Source organism: Haemaphysalis longicornis, unplaced genomic scaffold (genome assembly GCF_048455015.1).
Source record: "Haemaphysalis longicornis isolate Haplotype H1 unplaced genomic scaffold, Haemaphysalis longicornis Haplotype H1 scaffold_12, whole genome shotgun sequence".
NCBI lineage: Eukaryota > Metazoa > Arthropoda > Arachnida > Ixodida > Ixodidae > Haemaphysalis > Haemaphysalis longicornis.
The window spans coordinates 82,824,144-82,840,397 of NW_027526225.1; the positions used below are offsets into that span (position 1 = coordinate 82,824,144).

Genomic DNA, 16,254 nt, shown 5'->3' on the forward strand with positions numbered 1-16,254 from the left:
GACCAATCCCGCAGTGTGGAAGCACTGTCCCGGAAAGGAAAACCCCGCAGACATATTAACCAGGGGTATCTTACCATCAGTTTTGGTGAATGCTAAGCAATGGTGGGAAGGGCCAGAGTGGCTCAACAAAAGCGAAACGTACCCCGCCTTCGAACCCTGCCTTGCTGATCCCCAACTCTGGCAAGAAGAAATCAGAACGCCGGTGCTAAACACCATAACAGACGGCGAACCAGCTGTTCTGATAAACCTAAGCGAAAAGAGTTCCATCACTAGAGTGCTTCGGACAACAGCGTGGATCAAGCGCTTCCTCTACAACTGCCGAACCTCTTCGGAGAAAAGGATAGGGAGCCTGTCAGCCGAAGAGATGACCGAGGCGGAGAGGTACTGGCTGAGGATTTCACAGATGGAAACATTCGGAAATGAAGTACGGACCCTCAGTGCATCCAAGCCGCTCGACCGAAAATCCCCGATAAAAGATTTGAACCCGTTCCTAGACAACGAGGGACTGCTACGGGTTGGAGGTCGGCTGCAAAACAGTACAGAGCAAGAGAGAACAATACATCCGATCATTCTGTCTGCGAGGCACCCTTACGCTGGCCTTCTGATTCGCGGGGAACACAAGCGGCTTCTACATGCAGGAGTACGAGATACGCTATCCCACCTCCGTGAGAACTACTGGATCATTCGTGCAAGACAAGCCGTGAAATCAGCCATAAGACGCTGCGTGCCGTGTCAAAGACAGAGTTGTCGACCTGCCGCGGAAGCTCAGGCCCCGCTACCAGCTGACAGGGTGACTCAGGCGGACCCCTTTGAGGTTACGGGTGTAGACTTCGCGGGCCCCATATTTTACACGGACCAAGGAAGCATGCGGAAGTCTTATATAGCGCTCTTTACTTGCGCTACAACCAGGGCGGTACACCTAGAGCTGGTAAGAGACCTCACTACTGAGACCTTTCTTATGGCGTTGAGGAGATTTATTGCGAGAAGAGGAATACCGAAAACTGTGTACTCGGACAACGCTCTCACATTCAAGCGAGCCTCAGCGGACATGAACAAAATCTTCCACGCCATCAAGGGAAGCGACACTCAGGCATGCCTAAGTGACCATCGAATAACGTGGAAATTCATAGTGGAAAGATCAGCATGGTGGGGTGGTTTCTGGGAGAGAATGGTACGTACAGTCAAGAACGTTCTCCGAAAGGTTCTTGGAAGAAGTGCACTCGACTACGACAGCATAGTAACCATTCTCACTCAGGCGGAAGCAGTTGTCAATTCTCGTCCGCTCACCTACGTGCACTCTCAGGCGGAAGAACTCACGCCTTTGACCCCGTCGCACTTACTCATCGGACGTAGGCTTACAAGTTTGCCCTCCCCCGGCGGTAATATCGTAACGACATCTACGAAAAGTACAGTCACAAGGCAATCGCAGCGACGCAGCGCCCTTATGGATTTGTTCTGGAGACGATGGAGACGCGAATATCTGCTGGAGCTACGTTCGGCGCACTTCGCAGCGGGGCTCCCGCAGAAGAGCGTGAAGGAGGGAGACATTGTCTTGCTCGGCGAAGATAAAACACCTCGCCAGCTGTAGAAACTTTGCAGGGTGGTCGAGACGTTTCCCGGACGAGACGGAAAGGCTCGGGCCTGCAGAATGGTTCTTTTTAACAAGAAAGAATTACGGCGGCCAGTTCAAGCGCTTTACCCTCTGGAGCTGTAATAAGAATGAGCAGAGGCTCATTGGGGGGGAGGATGTTAAGAATTCCTCCGTTCTCGGAAGGCGTGTCTAAAGTTTACACGTCGCTGACGGGGAAGAGCTCGGGAGGACTTTGGAGGCCCCGGATCAAGTAACCGAAGACGAGGATCGGAACGAAAAGCGGCCGCTGTTTACACCATGCGGCGCATCCGACACCATGCCACAGACCACGGACGGTGCGGCGCCAGCGAGCGACGTGTGTTTATATGTGTGCGCGCTTGCAGACGAACCGACGCCAACCATCGCCATTTGAGGCACCGAGACTCTCCTCTTTGTTCGTGCCCTTACCCTCTTTCTGTAGTGTATACCTGTGCGTATAATAAAACAGATCTTCATGTGAACCCCACACTGTTCGCATCGTTCCTTGGATATCTCCTGCGCGCGCGGCACCAGCCGCCCCGTTAAGTTACGCGCAGTCGAGCGGGAACTCGCTAATATCTAAAGGCAAGTTCACGCCTGCAGTTTTCCGTACTGTTTTCGACAGAGAAAACACTACTCAACAGAGTGCACATTATACCGCAAACAAATCGAGGCCTGCCATGCGTGCGGCAGACTGGGGCACCGTATGGATGTGTGCCCCGACCCCAAAAACAAGATCTGTAGGGGATGTGGAGTAGCCAGGCCGGCGGAAGACCACACCTGCGAACCCAAGTGCGGACTGTGCGGCGGAAACCATCTCACAGCCGACCGAGTGTGTAAAGCTAAATACAAGACTCCTTACATCGTCCGCCAGAGAAGATGGCAACGAAGACATCAGGACCAGCAACAACGAGGGCGCAGCCGGGACTGTAGAGGTCCTGCAGGCGGACCCCAACGCAGCGGCAGATCAAGATCCAAGACCCCCGCTAGGAGCGCTGACGGTCGCCAGCGCAGCCGCTCCCGTTCAAAGTATCGGCTGCGGGGCGGCGCAGGTGGCCGTCAAGGACGCTCCCGGTCGAAGTCAACGAAGGGCAGCAGCCGCCGATGGGAGACGGCGGAACGAGCGGAGCCAATCACGCTGAGGGTCTCGAGACGGCGGAACGGGCCCGGGAACGAGGAGGTGCCGAGCAGGACGGAGCGGTCGAGATCCCGAGGAGGACCCGGAGACCAACGCGGACCAGCCGACACGAAGGTGGGCCGGGCTAGCGGGTCTCCCAAAACTCGCACGTTCGATAATGAGTTTCCCCCCCTCACTTCCCCTACCACCCCCACCCAGACAACCCCCAAGGAAAATGCAGAAATCGTAGAACTAAAGCAAATTATTACTCGCCAAAATGCCCAAATACAAGAGCAGAACGCTCAAATCAGAAATCTTATGAACAAGATAGAGCAGCTGGTCGCCAAGTCAGGGCAGGCTACTACAAATGGTCAGGAAGGGACAGCAGCTGTAGCTGAAGGACCACGCAAAATACCGCGCAGGAGGTCACCCCCTCCGACTAACGACAAGACGCCAGAGCAGCCAGACCAGAAGCAGGAGGCAATGGAGGCCGAAGAAGCCCCAGCCAACAAGCAAATTGCACAACCGCCAAAAGCCGCGGAACAAACGCAACTTACCCAAGGGGAGTCTGCGATCCTGACGGCATTAGGACGGATAGAAGACCGCCTTAACACACTAGAAGCGAAACACGAAAGACAGGTATCGCGAGTTGCCGCGATTGAAGTTAGGATGAAATCCGCATCGCTGAAACGCGACCGGACGGAAAGGATTAAAGAGGCCATAGCAAAACGACGTGGCCGGCTCGATATGATCAACAAGGATGAAGCAGAAAATAAACAGGAACAGTAAGCGAGGGGGAACCAGGAAGCCCACAGCGATATTTCAATGGAATTGCAGAGGCATCCGAAACAAAGATACGGAGCTTATGTTATTTATGAACACACTAGAAAATCAACCTGCCATCATAGCACTACAGGAAACAAACGGAAGACCGAAAATCCCGGGGTATGTTACATACACCGACCCCACAGGAATGGGCACTGCAATCTTCGTAGAGAATCACGTGGCGGCAACCCAACACGTCACGGCTCAGGCAGGATGTGAGCACACACTCATCGAAGTACATGCAAGAGAAATTGGAAGCAAGAGTAACGTATTCATAATGAGCGTTTACTGCAGACCGTCTCAGAAGCAATATGATTTCGACCGCGTTGTGCAAGAGGCGAAAAGGTTGGCGGGGACCAGGCCGCTCCTGATCCTCGGCGACTTCAACGCCCCGCACACGCTATGGGGGTATAAATTTCAATCAAAGAGAGGCAAAGCTCTCGTCAAAACAATGGAGGACCAAGATGTGGCCCTATTGAACGAACCAGGGATTCCAACGCGAAGAGGGAACAGCGTAGCAAGAGACACTACACCCGACCTGTCGTGGCTGAGTGGGTCGCTCGACGTCACATGGAAGTGCGAGGACGAAGACCTGGGATCAGACCACAGCATCATCACCATCACGATACGGGGACCCAACTTCCAAGCCAAGTTAGGAAAAGTACGAATCACTGATTGGGACAAGATGCGAAAATACACCCAGCAAGAGGATGTCGAGGAGGAACCCGATGACGGAATAGCAGAAGGACAGTCATACAAGGAGTGGGCCGACAAACAAAAGCAGGCACTTGAGAAGTTCACGCAAACAATCACGACGACAACGCAGACGCCTTTTGTCGACACCAGACTCATTCACATGTGGGCAGCCCGACACTCGTTAACCAAAAGGTGGAAGCGGCAGAAGCGCAACAGAAAGCTAGCCCGCCGCATAGCCCTACTAAACACGCAAATATCCGAATATGCAGCAAAGCTTAGCAAAGAAAATTGGCTGAAACTATGCGACAGTCTTCAAGGCCAACTCTCAGTGGGGAAGACATGGAGGCTGTTAAGATACCTCATCGACCCTACAGGAAATAAAACAGCAACCAACCGTACGTTGACGAAGGTGCTAAACACGTACGATGGTGATGGCAGCAGACTACTCAAGGCTTTAGCAGACAAATATCTCCAAACGGAAAAAGTACAGTACCCAACCCCGGAGGGATATGAAGGACCCGAAAATGAAGACCTGGACAGACCATTCACCATCTCGGAGCTCTGGCTAGCTATCGACGAGAGCAATAAGAAGAGCGCCCCAGGAAAGGACGCTATAACATACAAACTCCTGACCAACATGAGCGGTAAGACGGCGCAGACTCTCCTAGAGCATATTAACAACGCATGGGAGAGCTCGCAGCTACCGCCGGAATGGAAGGAGGCGGAAGTCCGCTTTATCCCCAAGCCCGGCAAGGCCCCTTCCATAGAAAACATGCGCCCAATCTCGCTCACCTCTTGCGTTGGAAAAGTGATGGAGAGGATGGTCCTGCGCAGACTACAAGCCCACTTGGAGGAAACGGGACAAATGCCTGGAACCATGTTCGGCTTTCGGAAGCACTTTTCCACGCAAGATGTCATGCTCCAACTACAGGAATTGGTCATCAAGAAGGCTACCCGAAACAGCCCAAGGGCAATCCTAGCCCTCGACCTGAAAGGGGCATTCGACCACGTCACCCACGCCAGCATACTTACAAACCTGAACAAGACGAGGTGCGGACAACGGGCCTACGGTTATGTCAATAACTTTCTCGCCGCAAGAACGGCTAGCATCGCGGTTGGCAGCGAAAGGTCGGACCCTATTAAGCTTGGGGAGCGGGGCACCCCGCAGGGGGCAGTTCTATCACCCCTGCTCTTTAATTTGGCGCTCCTACCGTTGCCCCGCATGCTCGAGCAGATAGAAGGCATAGGACATGCCTTCTATGCAGACGACATCACGATATGGACTGAGCGAGCCGGATCGGACTGGTGGATTGAAGAAACCCTCCAGCTGGCAGCGTCTACAGTCCACGACTATGCCAAGTCATGCGGTCTGAGCTGTGCACCACAGAAGTCTGAGCTCCTGATGGTCCTGCCAGGAAAACCCAAAAAGACCCCGCCACCAACCATTTCAGTCACAATAGATGGTACGGTGATCAAACCAACAGAGCAATGCCGGATCCTCGGTCTCCTCCTGCAAAACAACGGCAAGGCGCATGCTGCAGTAGGCAAAATTAAGAACAGCGCAGACAAAATTCTATCCATGCTCCGTCGGGTGGCTAACAGGAACAGAGGCCTGAAGGAGGACGACGCCATCCGACTGGTACAAGCCTTCATAATCTCGAGAATTACATATTCGGTCCCCTACCTCACTCTCACCAAAACGCAGAAGAATACTATAGACACGATTATCCGCAAGGCAACGAAACAGGCCCTAGGCATACCTATTTATTCGTCAACCAACCGGTTGCAAGCCATGGGCTTACATAACACGGTCGATGAGTTGACAGAGGCCCATCTCTCTAGTCAGCGCGTCCGACTAAGCCAGACGGCCCACGGACGCGTAATACTCACCAAAATAGGATGGCGCATAGAGCCAATGCCTACAACAACGCCCCTGACCGAGAAATGGAAAGAGGTCATACACACAAAGCCCCTTCCCCGTAACATGACCCCTGGGAAGGACGATGGCAGGAGGGAAGCAAGATCACTAACCGTTTCCAAGCAACTAGACGGACACCCAGGAGTCCTGTACACCGACGCCTCACTACAGAAAGGCAGCGACCGCGCGGCAGCAGTCGTGACTGACAGGGAGCGGCTTGTTACCAGCGCCGCAATAAAGACCAAAGACCCAACGACGGCGGAGGAAGTGGCCATAGCCCTAGCACTGGTTCAACCGGGGGCAGAGGTAGTGGTCACAGACTCCAAAAGAGCGTACGGCAACTACCGGAGGGGGACGATCTCCTCAGTGGCGGCTGCAATCATCTCCAAGAAACGAGCACCGGGGAGAGCCATAGAGCTCACGTGGGTGCCCGCCCACTCAAAGGTAGCCGGCAACACCATCGCCGACTACCACGCCCGAGCAATGACCCTCCGGGCAGGGCACGACGCAGACACCCCAACCCCAGTGCTCACGTACAGATATATAACGAGATCATATCGAGAAGAGCGGTGCACCCTTCCTGAGCCACACCGCACCCTGACGAGGGACCAGCAAACAATACTCAGGAGACTACAGGCAGGGTCGCTCACGCACCCCGTCCTGTTACATAGAATGTATCCCGAGAAAGAAGAGGACACGTGTCCATTTTGCAACAACAGCACTGGCACTCTTGCACACATAATCGCAGAGTGCACTAAACCCCAGGCACCCCTACCCCCCACCCCCCTCCCCAACCCCCCACCCCCACTCCACGAGCGATGGGAGACCTTGCTGGCCAGCCCCGCCCTGCAGACTCAACTTGTGCTAGCGGCCAGGGGCCAGGAGCTGCTGGCCACATACGGGTCCCGTGAGCAGGGAACCGCCCCGTCCGGCACTTAAAGGTGCCGCCGTCTTTTCGGGCTCCAATAAAGTCTACTACTACTACTACTCCCGGTGCCGAGTTTGCGCTGCCGGTTGCAGCCGGTTCTTGCGCGTGCAACGCGGCCCACTTTGCGACATCTCCGAAAGCATGCGGCGGTCACGTACCACGAGACACAAGGGATGGACAGACCCGTGGCTTTAGGAGCTTCGCCCCTAAAAAAAAACGCTATTTGCTGGGTTTATGAATAGGCCCCTTTTAGTTCGTTTCCACTGATTTTTGAAGGTTAACTTTTCGCTACTTCCTTAGATGAGTGTCAGTTCTGGTAAAAGAAGCACTCGCTACAATAAACTGTTCTGCAAACTTACCCCGCGCAGGCGTTCTATTAAAAGCTATTTTATTTTCTTTCTGTGTTGTTGAAAGCAACACTTGATTAAAACAATGAGAAAAGCCGCGTATATTTTTAGAAAAAATATTGTGTGAAAGCCATAAATTTCTTCTAAAGTGATTTAATTAGAATAAGTGTCAGTGAAGCCACCGGCGCACCTGTCTGTGCTCCATCTGGTGGCGTCAAAATGGCAGACATTTGGGGGTATACTTACCTGGTGTCGGAGTTGCGCTGATCCGGACGGGTGCGCTCCCAGGGCGAGGCACGTGCATTGCACTCCGCTCGTGTTGACCCCTGCCACTTCCCCAAACTGGGGTAGATGGGTCATGTAATTTTTGGTAGTGGGGGACTGCGTGCGCGCTCTCCCCCCTTCCCTATGCAAATCCAAAGTAAGATACAATGGCAGTGTGTGCATGACGTGTGGTGGTGCATGATGCGCGTCGCGTCACTCTGCGCTGAGCGTTTTAACAGTCCGTCCGTACCGTCGTGAACGTTGTTACCGGGTTGACCGGGACCCGTCTGGGCACTTGGGCATTCGTCGCGGTAGGGGGATTAGTTCCGCGGGCCTGCCTTCACCATGTCCGCGCCTCCTCGCCCTTCCGAGCGCGCAGGCGCAGACGGGCCCCGGTAAACCCGGTAACAACGTACTATTATGAGCAATATGAAAGGGAACACAGGAACGCGTGGCAAACAGCCTCGAAACAGACTCGGAGCGATACGCGGATGGCGCTGTGAAAAACGAAGGGGGAAAGGAGGGCGCTCTTCCACTAACTGTCGGCACCCCTACCACGCTGGCATTTCTACAAAGCCGCAGCTTACGTCATTTCACCGATAATATGGTATCGTCGGACAGCCGATAAGACGCACGGCGGGAATGGGAACAGTTGTTAGAACAGCGTCCCCCTTTCCACTTAGTTTCGGACGGCGGCCGCTGCGTATCACTCATATCTGGGTCTGAGGGTGTTTTGTACGCGTTCCCGTGTTCCCTTTCATATTGCTCATAATAGTACATGACGGAACGGACTGTTTTAGCAGTCCGTCACGTACGTTGCTACCGGGTTGGCAGGGACCCGTCTGCGCCTGCGCGCGCGGAAGGGCGAGGAGGCGCGGACATGGCGAAGGCAGGCCAGCGGAACTAATCCCCCTACCGTGACGAATGCCCAAGTGCCCAGACGGGTCCCGGTCAACACGCTAACTACGTACCGGATGGAACGGAGGGACTACTAAAACTCTCTAGTCTAATTTTATGTCGTGTAACCTTTCTGTTGTGATCGCCTCTTCTCTGCGCAGTCAACGTTTATTATGGAATAAATACCAACTCGCCCGAGCCGAGTTCATGCCGACCCGAGCCGAGCCAAGCCGAGTCGAGCCGAGCCGAGTTCATGCTTCGGGCAGTGAAACTGACTATAATTGGATGACTTTCCCCTGAATCTTCTGCGCCCCTCTCAGGGAATGACGGGCGCAGTGTATCTGTCGCGCTGTTACCAGAGCCATTCGGATATGCCGCAGCGTCTATCATCGTCATCACCATCATCATTTATTTATCCATAAGGACTCCTGACGGGGTATCACATGGGGGGGGGGTAGAACAAACCATACACAAAGGCATTTACCAAGAACACCAAGCAAAATAGAATTACAAAAGTGGGATTACAGTGCAACGATAAAAATACAACTGGTTACACAAAAACTAATAACTGAATAATTTCAAAGTAGTTTTACAGCACAAAAAACACACAACTGATTACACAACAATTAATACACATATATACATTACGACGGTACGATTTTGAAATGTTTCGAGTAATGCCCTAAACTTTAGGGGATGGCGTTCACTGACTATTAGATTTGGAAGCCGATTCCAATCATCAATCGCTAACGGAAGGAATGATTTGTTAAAAGCCTGTGTCGAACCTTTTAGATTTTGAACACTCACGGAATAGAAAATACGGCGCGAAGTTCGAATTGGTGGAAGAAGCAGGGAGCCATGTAAATCAGGAAAAATTGAAATACAGTCTGTGAAGCAGGCAGAGGCGTGCTATCTTTCGTCTAAAATCCAATGAGTTAAGGTGCAGAGATAACTTTATATTAGTAATACTTGTGTGGAAATCGTACTGGGAAGTTATGAAGCGAGCCGCGCGATTCTGAATGGCTTCAATGGCGTCGATTAAGTAGTAACGTTGGTGCGGTTTCCGAATTGAAGCGGCGTACTTGTGCTTACCACGGACGTAACTTTCATTGGCAAGTTGACGGACTGAGGGCGGGGAGTATGAAAGGGACCTTCTGATAAAGCCTATAGTTCATACTAGTGTCACTATATACGGTTATTTAGTGACTCTAGTTCATACCATAAGCTGCATGCAGCACTGTGGAGGCTACATTGTTGTCCATATAAGGCCCACTGAAAGCGCATAACTCACAGTGAAGGAAAGCGAGAATAGGCGCCGGTGCCTTGCGATTCCACCTGCCGAGAGGGGAGATTGGAAGGTCCTTTTAAAACCCCCTTCACAGTGAGTTAGGCGCCCTGAGTGGGCGTTTTTTTTCTTTTGACAACAATGTAGCCTCCACAGTGCTGCATGCAGCTTGTGGTATGAACTATAGCGTTTTGGAAGCATCGCCTCCGACTTCCGACTCATGTTAATTTCTCGTGCGTTTTTGCCGCCCAGCAGCAACTCGCTAATAGACTTATCGCGATCGGATGGCATTATTCTGGTTCGACCTCGATGAGTATGTACTGTGAGCAGCGGGGTTGCCAGATTGTTCGGGTGGTGTAATGCCCCGCCGGAAAGAAAAAATAAATAAAATGGTAGTCTGCGCATAAACAATATCTTTTTTTCTTCATTTATCCCATTATATTACATTTAATTTACAGGTGAAGGGAGTAAAAAGCGTCAGCTGAAAAAAAAAAAGGCGAAAGGAGGGGGGGGGGGGGAAGCCATTTATAAAATATCGGGGGGGGGGGGGGGGGGTTCTGAACTCGTACCATGTTCTCGTACCTTTTCGCCCTTTTCGCACGAATAATCTCGCCACATCTAACTTTTTCTGCCCCAGTACAACTTAGGGCTAACATTGGTCCATGAACGCAGGTCATCAACTTGGCGTTCGAAGAGTTCTCGCTGCAGGACTCCCTGGACTGCGTTCGAGACAGATTGGCCTTGTACGCGGGAGAGTCGCTCCCGCAGGGCCTCGGCAAGCAGCCGCCAGGCGCATCAGGCCAGCCGGCCGCAGCTGCGCCACTGGTGCGCTGGTGCGGGCCTTTGCTTCCCCGGGACTACGCGCTGCCGGCCAACACTGCCGCCACTCTCGTCTTCTCCTCTGGAAAGCTGGGAACGCCGGTCTGGGATTCGTCGCGCGCTACTACCTCACCGACGCTCCGGTGGGAGGTAGGTTCCACGTGGGCAGGCGGCTATCGGTCTTGCTGGAACCCAGCTTTGCGGCTGTTACGTATCATTTGTTTCGTGCCTTAGTCACGTGACCCCGATCTTCGTTTGCGTACCAAGTGAGTAACGGAGAAGTCCGAGCGCTCTGCCAATCATAGAGTTTCATGCTAACTATTTGATGGCCCAATGTTGCTCAGATGCAACAACTCAACCACTATTTCCTTTTCTCTCGCACTTGTTTTTTTTTTTTTTTTTTTCTCGACATGTAACACCATCTGTAGACAGGCAAAGGTTCCAGACCTTCAAAAATTAAAAAAAGGAGAGGGCAGCACGTACTTCCGTGAAAAAAAAAAGTATTGTTAATGCGTGTCAGCTCGCATCGAACAGGTAGGCGAAATCGGGCAATTTCGCTAGTTTGACAAATGATAGAAATGCAAACTTTACGTTGTTATCTTCACTTGAACCGTAAATCAGGCTGATCAAGGTAGCTCTCTTGTTCAAGTGATATATGGGCAGGCCAGTTCCCAGTGTTTCCAGTGCCCAGTGTGTCCTGGTGTTCGTCTTAATGAACCAAATATTTTTCTGACTTCATATTTGTGATGTCGGAAGTCCTTTTAGATCGTAAAATTGCTTTCACAAACGTAAGCTAAAAATTAGGTTTTGGGCATCAAAGGCTAGTATGCCACCACCGGCAAAGAACTCATTGCGAACAGGGCGTCTTTCCACGAGTCAATCCACTCGCAGGTAGCTGGCCCCAGAGTTGACATGTAAGTCTATATGACTGTGCACACTGCGGCAGGTGATTGCAAGGGATGACGAGCTGAGTGCAGGAACGGCCAGTGCACGGAGGAAGGCAAGAAGTGTGACGGTAACGATGACTGCGGGAGACGGCACCGATGAAGAAGGCTGTGGTACGTTGCTGAACATCTGGGTAGGCCCAAACACGTCACGCAGCGGCACACTGCGCCGTCAGGATATAAGTTGCTGCTATGTGGCGGGGATGGAACGAAAGAGGAGGATAAACGAGCAGGGACTGGGGTCGAGGCAGAACCATACAGTTCAGCGCCCAACTAAGAGAGAGAGAGAGAGAGAGAGAGAGGAGAGAGAGAGAGGAGAGATGAGAGAGAGAGAGAGAGAGAGAGAGAGAGAGAGAGGAGGAGAGAGAGAGAGAGAGAGAGAGAGAGAGAGAGAGAGAGAGGAGAGAGAGAGAGAGAGAGAGAGAGAGAGGAGAGAGAGAGAGAGAGAGAGGAGAGAGAGAGACTTTATTTTATGCCCGAGATTGGGTTCTGAAGGGTAGACGACGTCAGCCAGGATTCCTTAGATCCTCGCGGCGGCTTCGAGCATCCGGACTGCTGTCAGTTGTGCCTCCGGTTTGGAACTGAGCAGAACAGTCTCCCATTGTTACACAGTCTTAATTTTGTATCTTTTAAGTGTATTTACGTAGAATTTGCTATTACAGCCGGTCGTATTTTTTTGGAGCTCATGGCGGGACCATATCATGTGGTGTAGGTCGGCTCTGCTGTTACACAAAGTGCAGAGGTTTGAGTAAAGGCCTGGATAGCAGCGGTTCAGGGAAACAGGGCTTGGAAAAGTGTTTGTCGGCAAACGTCGCCACGTGACTGCCTCTTTCTTGGAAAGGGTGTGGTGGGCCGGTGGATAGTTGCATCTGGCTAACTGTACCCCTGTATGTGACTAGCCTGTCTTTGTGAGATCTAATAATGTGTGCTTGTTCTTGGCTTTCCTGTGCGGTCTCGTGTGGGGATGGCGGTGGTTGTGGTGGCGTCGTAGGGAACACAGCTCGGTTGACCAGAGCTCGATCGGTTGCGTGGGCTAGTTCACTCCCCTGTAAACCGCAGTGGGCCGGAGTCCATATCAAAAGAATTTTTCTTTGGTTAGTAGTCTTCTCTGAAAGTGAGGCAGCTGTAGGGGAGATCCTTCCTTTCACGTAGATGGAATCGCGTCTTGGAATCGCGTATGATTGTGGTTGCTCGGGTAGAATTTATAGCAAGAGCTTGGCGCCATTTCCTCGCCCTGAGTGGGATCTCTGGCCGGCGTGGATGCTGACGCTATTATGACTTTCATTGCTGACGACTGCAATTGCCGTGGCGCTGAGACAAGAGCCGCCGTCGTAGTAGTCGGCAGCATCAACGCAGACAACCTCCCGTGGCTCACAATGGTTTCGGAAACGTTTGTCAAGGGCACGTGCTCTAGCTTGTCTCCTTTGCACGTATAGCTCGGGGTGCACATTTCTTGGTAGTGGCGGGATGCGAATGTATTTTCGCCGTTCGCGTGGGAGGGAACTGCCGCTTCGGATTCCTCGTGACTGCAGAATGTGTCTTGCGGTTTTGCTTTTAGATAGGCGTTCCAGTTGGGCTGTTTGTCGCGCTTCATTTAGTTCTTCAATGGAGTTGTTGATGCCTATAGTGCTTTGAAGCGTTCGTTGGGCGCGTTAACTGGTAATCCAAATCCCATTCATTGTTACGGAGGTTTGTACGAGCCGTATGAGCGTGTCTTTCTTCATACCTCTATTTTTGTTTGCCGCCAATTTTTGATGTCTCTTTGCAGCAACAAGGCCGGTGCTTTAGATAGTTTCCGCGTCCTTTTTTTCATGCGACGAAAGCTGCACGGCCGGCATTGCCTCGTGCAGGCTACGAGACCGGCGGGCAGCCGGTGTGCGGTCAGCCGTTCGTGGACCCCGTCCGGTTCCACGGCGACGCGTACATCGTGGGCGGCAGCAAGGCCAAGCCCGAAGGGTGGCCCTGGCAGGCCTCTCTCAGGCTGGCCGAGGACCCCGTGTACGGCCACAAGTGCGGCGCCTCGCTGCTCGACCGCCACTGGCTCGTGTCGGCCGCGCACTGCTTCCGCACGTGAGTCAAGCCATGGCCGCCGGAGGTGCTCTTAGGCGAAAAAATGTGGTATACGAGATACCCTTGCGGTGCGGGCACGGGTGCATTGGACAAACCGGAAGGTTCCTTAGTATAAGATTAAAGGGAGGGACCCTGCAACACTTTTTTCAACTTGTTTTTGAAATCTTAAATGCTTGCAGAACGTAGTCACCCATCATACCCAGTACTTAGACTAAAGGGTCGCAACGTACCTCAGCCAAAAATTACTGCCCTATGGCCATCAGATAACTTGCAGACTCGCTCAAAAGATTTTAAATGCGAATGCATTTCTTAGTCGGGGGTTGTCGTGCGTTGGCTGGCGTGCGCCCCGCAGGTGTTATCTCTCCGCGCCAGCTGTGGCGCGCCTAGCAACCGGAGCAGGTGGTAGCTCGGGCGGGAGTAGCGGAGGGCAAGGGGAGAGGAGGAGCGCGCGCGGGCGTGTGAGGGCGCTCGCATCGCGGATCTCGGGCGGAGTAGTGGAGAGTGAGTGGAGAGGAGGAGCGCGCTCGGGCGTGTGCGGGCGCTCGCATCGCGGAGCTCGGCGGAGAGAGCTCGCGCGCGGGGCGGGCGTGTTGCGCGGGTCTCTCTCTCCTCTCCGCGTACCCTCTCTTCGCTCGCTGCGCTCGGAAAAATATATATAAATGCAGTGGAGCGCGCGCCTCTCTCCGTGACTGCTTGCCGCAGCGCACTCATCGGTGCACCCAATGCATTCGCATTTCCGCACGATCCCGAAGGTGGGGGGAGTTTTTTCTCTTTTTCCCGGTCTTGACGTCCTTCGACGGCCCGAATTAGGTCACTAACGCCATGTAGCAGCTGCTGGCCGGTTTTCCTTCAGTTGCAGCAATGAACGCTTTTCGATAGCAACTTTAAAAATAAAGCCACAAGAACAAAGCATAAATGGAAGGCGTATCTGGTGCGACGAGCAAATCACGCAGTGCCACTCAGTGCTGGCAATAACTATAGCTTTCGCAAAGGTTCGAGGGGCGATTGAAAGAGGGAAAGCGCTTATTGAAAGTGTTGCAGGGTCCCTTTAAAGGAGCCATGAAGAGAAAACACAAGTTTGGTTCATTCGAAAGATTGCCTCGTTAGAACCATACTGACACCACTTTTAACACAAACGTCGCTCAAATAAGCTACATAATTAGGAAAAAAGGGAATGACCATGCGACCCACCAGCTCATTTCCCGCAACAGAACCTATGATGACACATGAGAAGGCTCTGCGATTGGCGGAGGCCGGCAAAAGCAAACGCAATAGGCAGGGCTTACCAGTTTGCATAGGGAGCTATATGCCCGTTAAACATACTGCACATTCCTTTTATGACACTAAGAACGGTGGAGTAAACGGTTGAAGTTCCGAATAAACACGCAAGCGTGTACGCCAATGCGTACTAAACTACTGCCAGCCGAACTCGACATCTCGCCGTCGCCACCGTCGCGCAGACGAATATTCGGGTTCGAGGCTCTTCGGGGTCAACGAACCGTCCCAGCACGCACAGCCGCGACCTTGCTTGGTATCGTAATCCCTTCACAGGAGGTTTGCCGTCATATCGCCAACCAGCAAAGGTAAAAATAGAAACGAGGGGAGTAAGGAACAGCAAGCAGCGACGAGATAGTGACAGTCGTCGCAGAAGTTTCGGAATGGTGTTGGCTTGCTGCTGTTGTTAGGAGCTCGTTTCCAGTTTACAACCACTGAAAACTTCAGTTTGTTCGAGTACTTTACAATGAAATTTCGTTGCTACGTTTTGAAATGTCCATGTAGTACGGACAAATCGTCGAGGGAGTGCGACATCCCCGCCGGTGAGGAGATCTCCTTTCATGTGCTGCCCAACGACGAACCTCGGCGAAGCAAGTGGCTACGTTTTGTGAACTTTGCAAACGGAGGAGAAAGAGAGCTAAAGGAAGTACGAGTCTGCTCGCTTCATTTCCGAGGAAGTGATTACGGCAGGGACCCTTACGTTAGCTCACTCCTGGAACATGCTGGCGCTCGTCGCCGACTTCGTCAAATCGCCGTCAAAGCGCTCTGACCTTGGGGGGAAAAAATGCCGTACACACCGCGCATTGACGCTCGTATCTTTCTGGTCGAAGCAGAGAGCTCGCGCGAACGGCTTTCCATACACGGCACCGGCCAACTGGCATAAGCGATACTGCTACTGAAATTGAACTATTATTAACCGTAACAAAAATACGGCACATACGTACCAGTCTGTATTCGTTCGTCGCGACGGGGCTGACGAGGCAGCGGTGCCGACGGCTGGGCGTTCGTCTGTTGTAGCTATCGCGGCATGGTCGCTTTCCGGGCTGCGGGTGCACTAGGTTTTACTAGTATTTTTAAAATAGCCGCCCGGTTCCTGTTTGATTCCCGCGTGCGGGTGCTATATGGAGTCGACATACTAAGTATCTGTTTCATGGACCGGCTTGTATGACGCCATTGTTCACGTCACGAAATGTGCAATTTAGGCGGGAGATTTAAAATTTTGGCTTAAATTGCCTTATTTTTCAGTGAATAAAGCATCAT

At 52.5% G+C, this 16,254-nt stretch overlaps 1 non-coding gene and 1 pseudogene across 2 annotated transcripts in view; both read left to right on the forward strand.

Annotated features, from left to right (window-relative positions):
- The window catches only part of LOC144162884 (tryptase gamma-like), a 34,163-nt pseudogene that overhangs the window by 10,619 nt on the left and 7,290 nt on the right, over nt 1-16,254 (forward strand). Inside the window, exons 3-5 of the transcript XR_013320790.1 lie at nt 10,559-10,855; nt 11,652-11,763; nt 13,500-13,719. The product of XR_013320790.1 is annotated as a tryptase gamma-like (transcript). The remainder of the gene's footprint in view (nt 1-10,558; nt 10,856-11,651; nt 11,764-13,499; nt 13,720-16,254) is intronic.
- On the forward strand, nt 7,679-7,842 carry LOC144163427 (U1 spliceosomal RNA). The gene has a single exon (XR_013320930.1). It is a non-coding gene; the product is annotated as a U1 spliceosomal RNA (small nuclear RNA).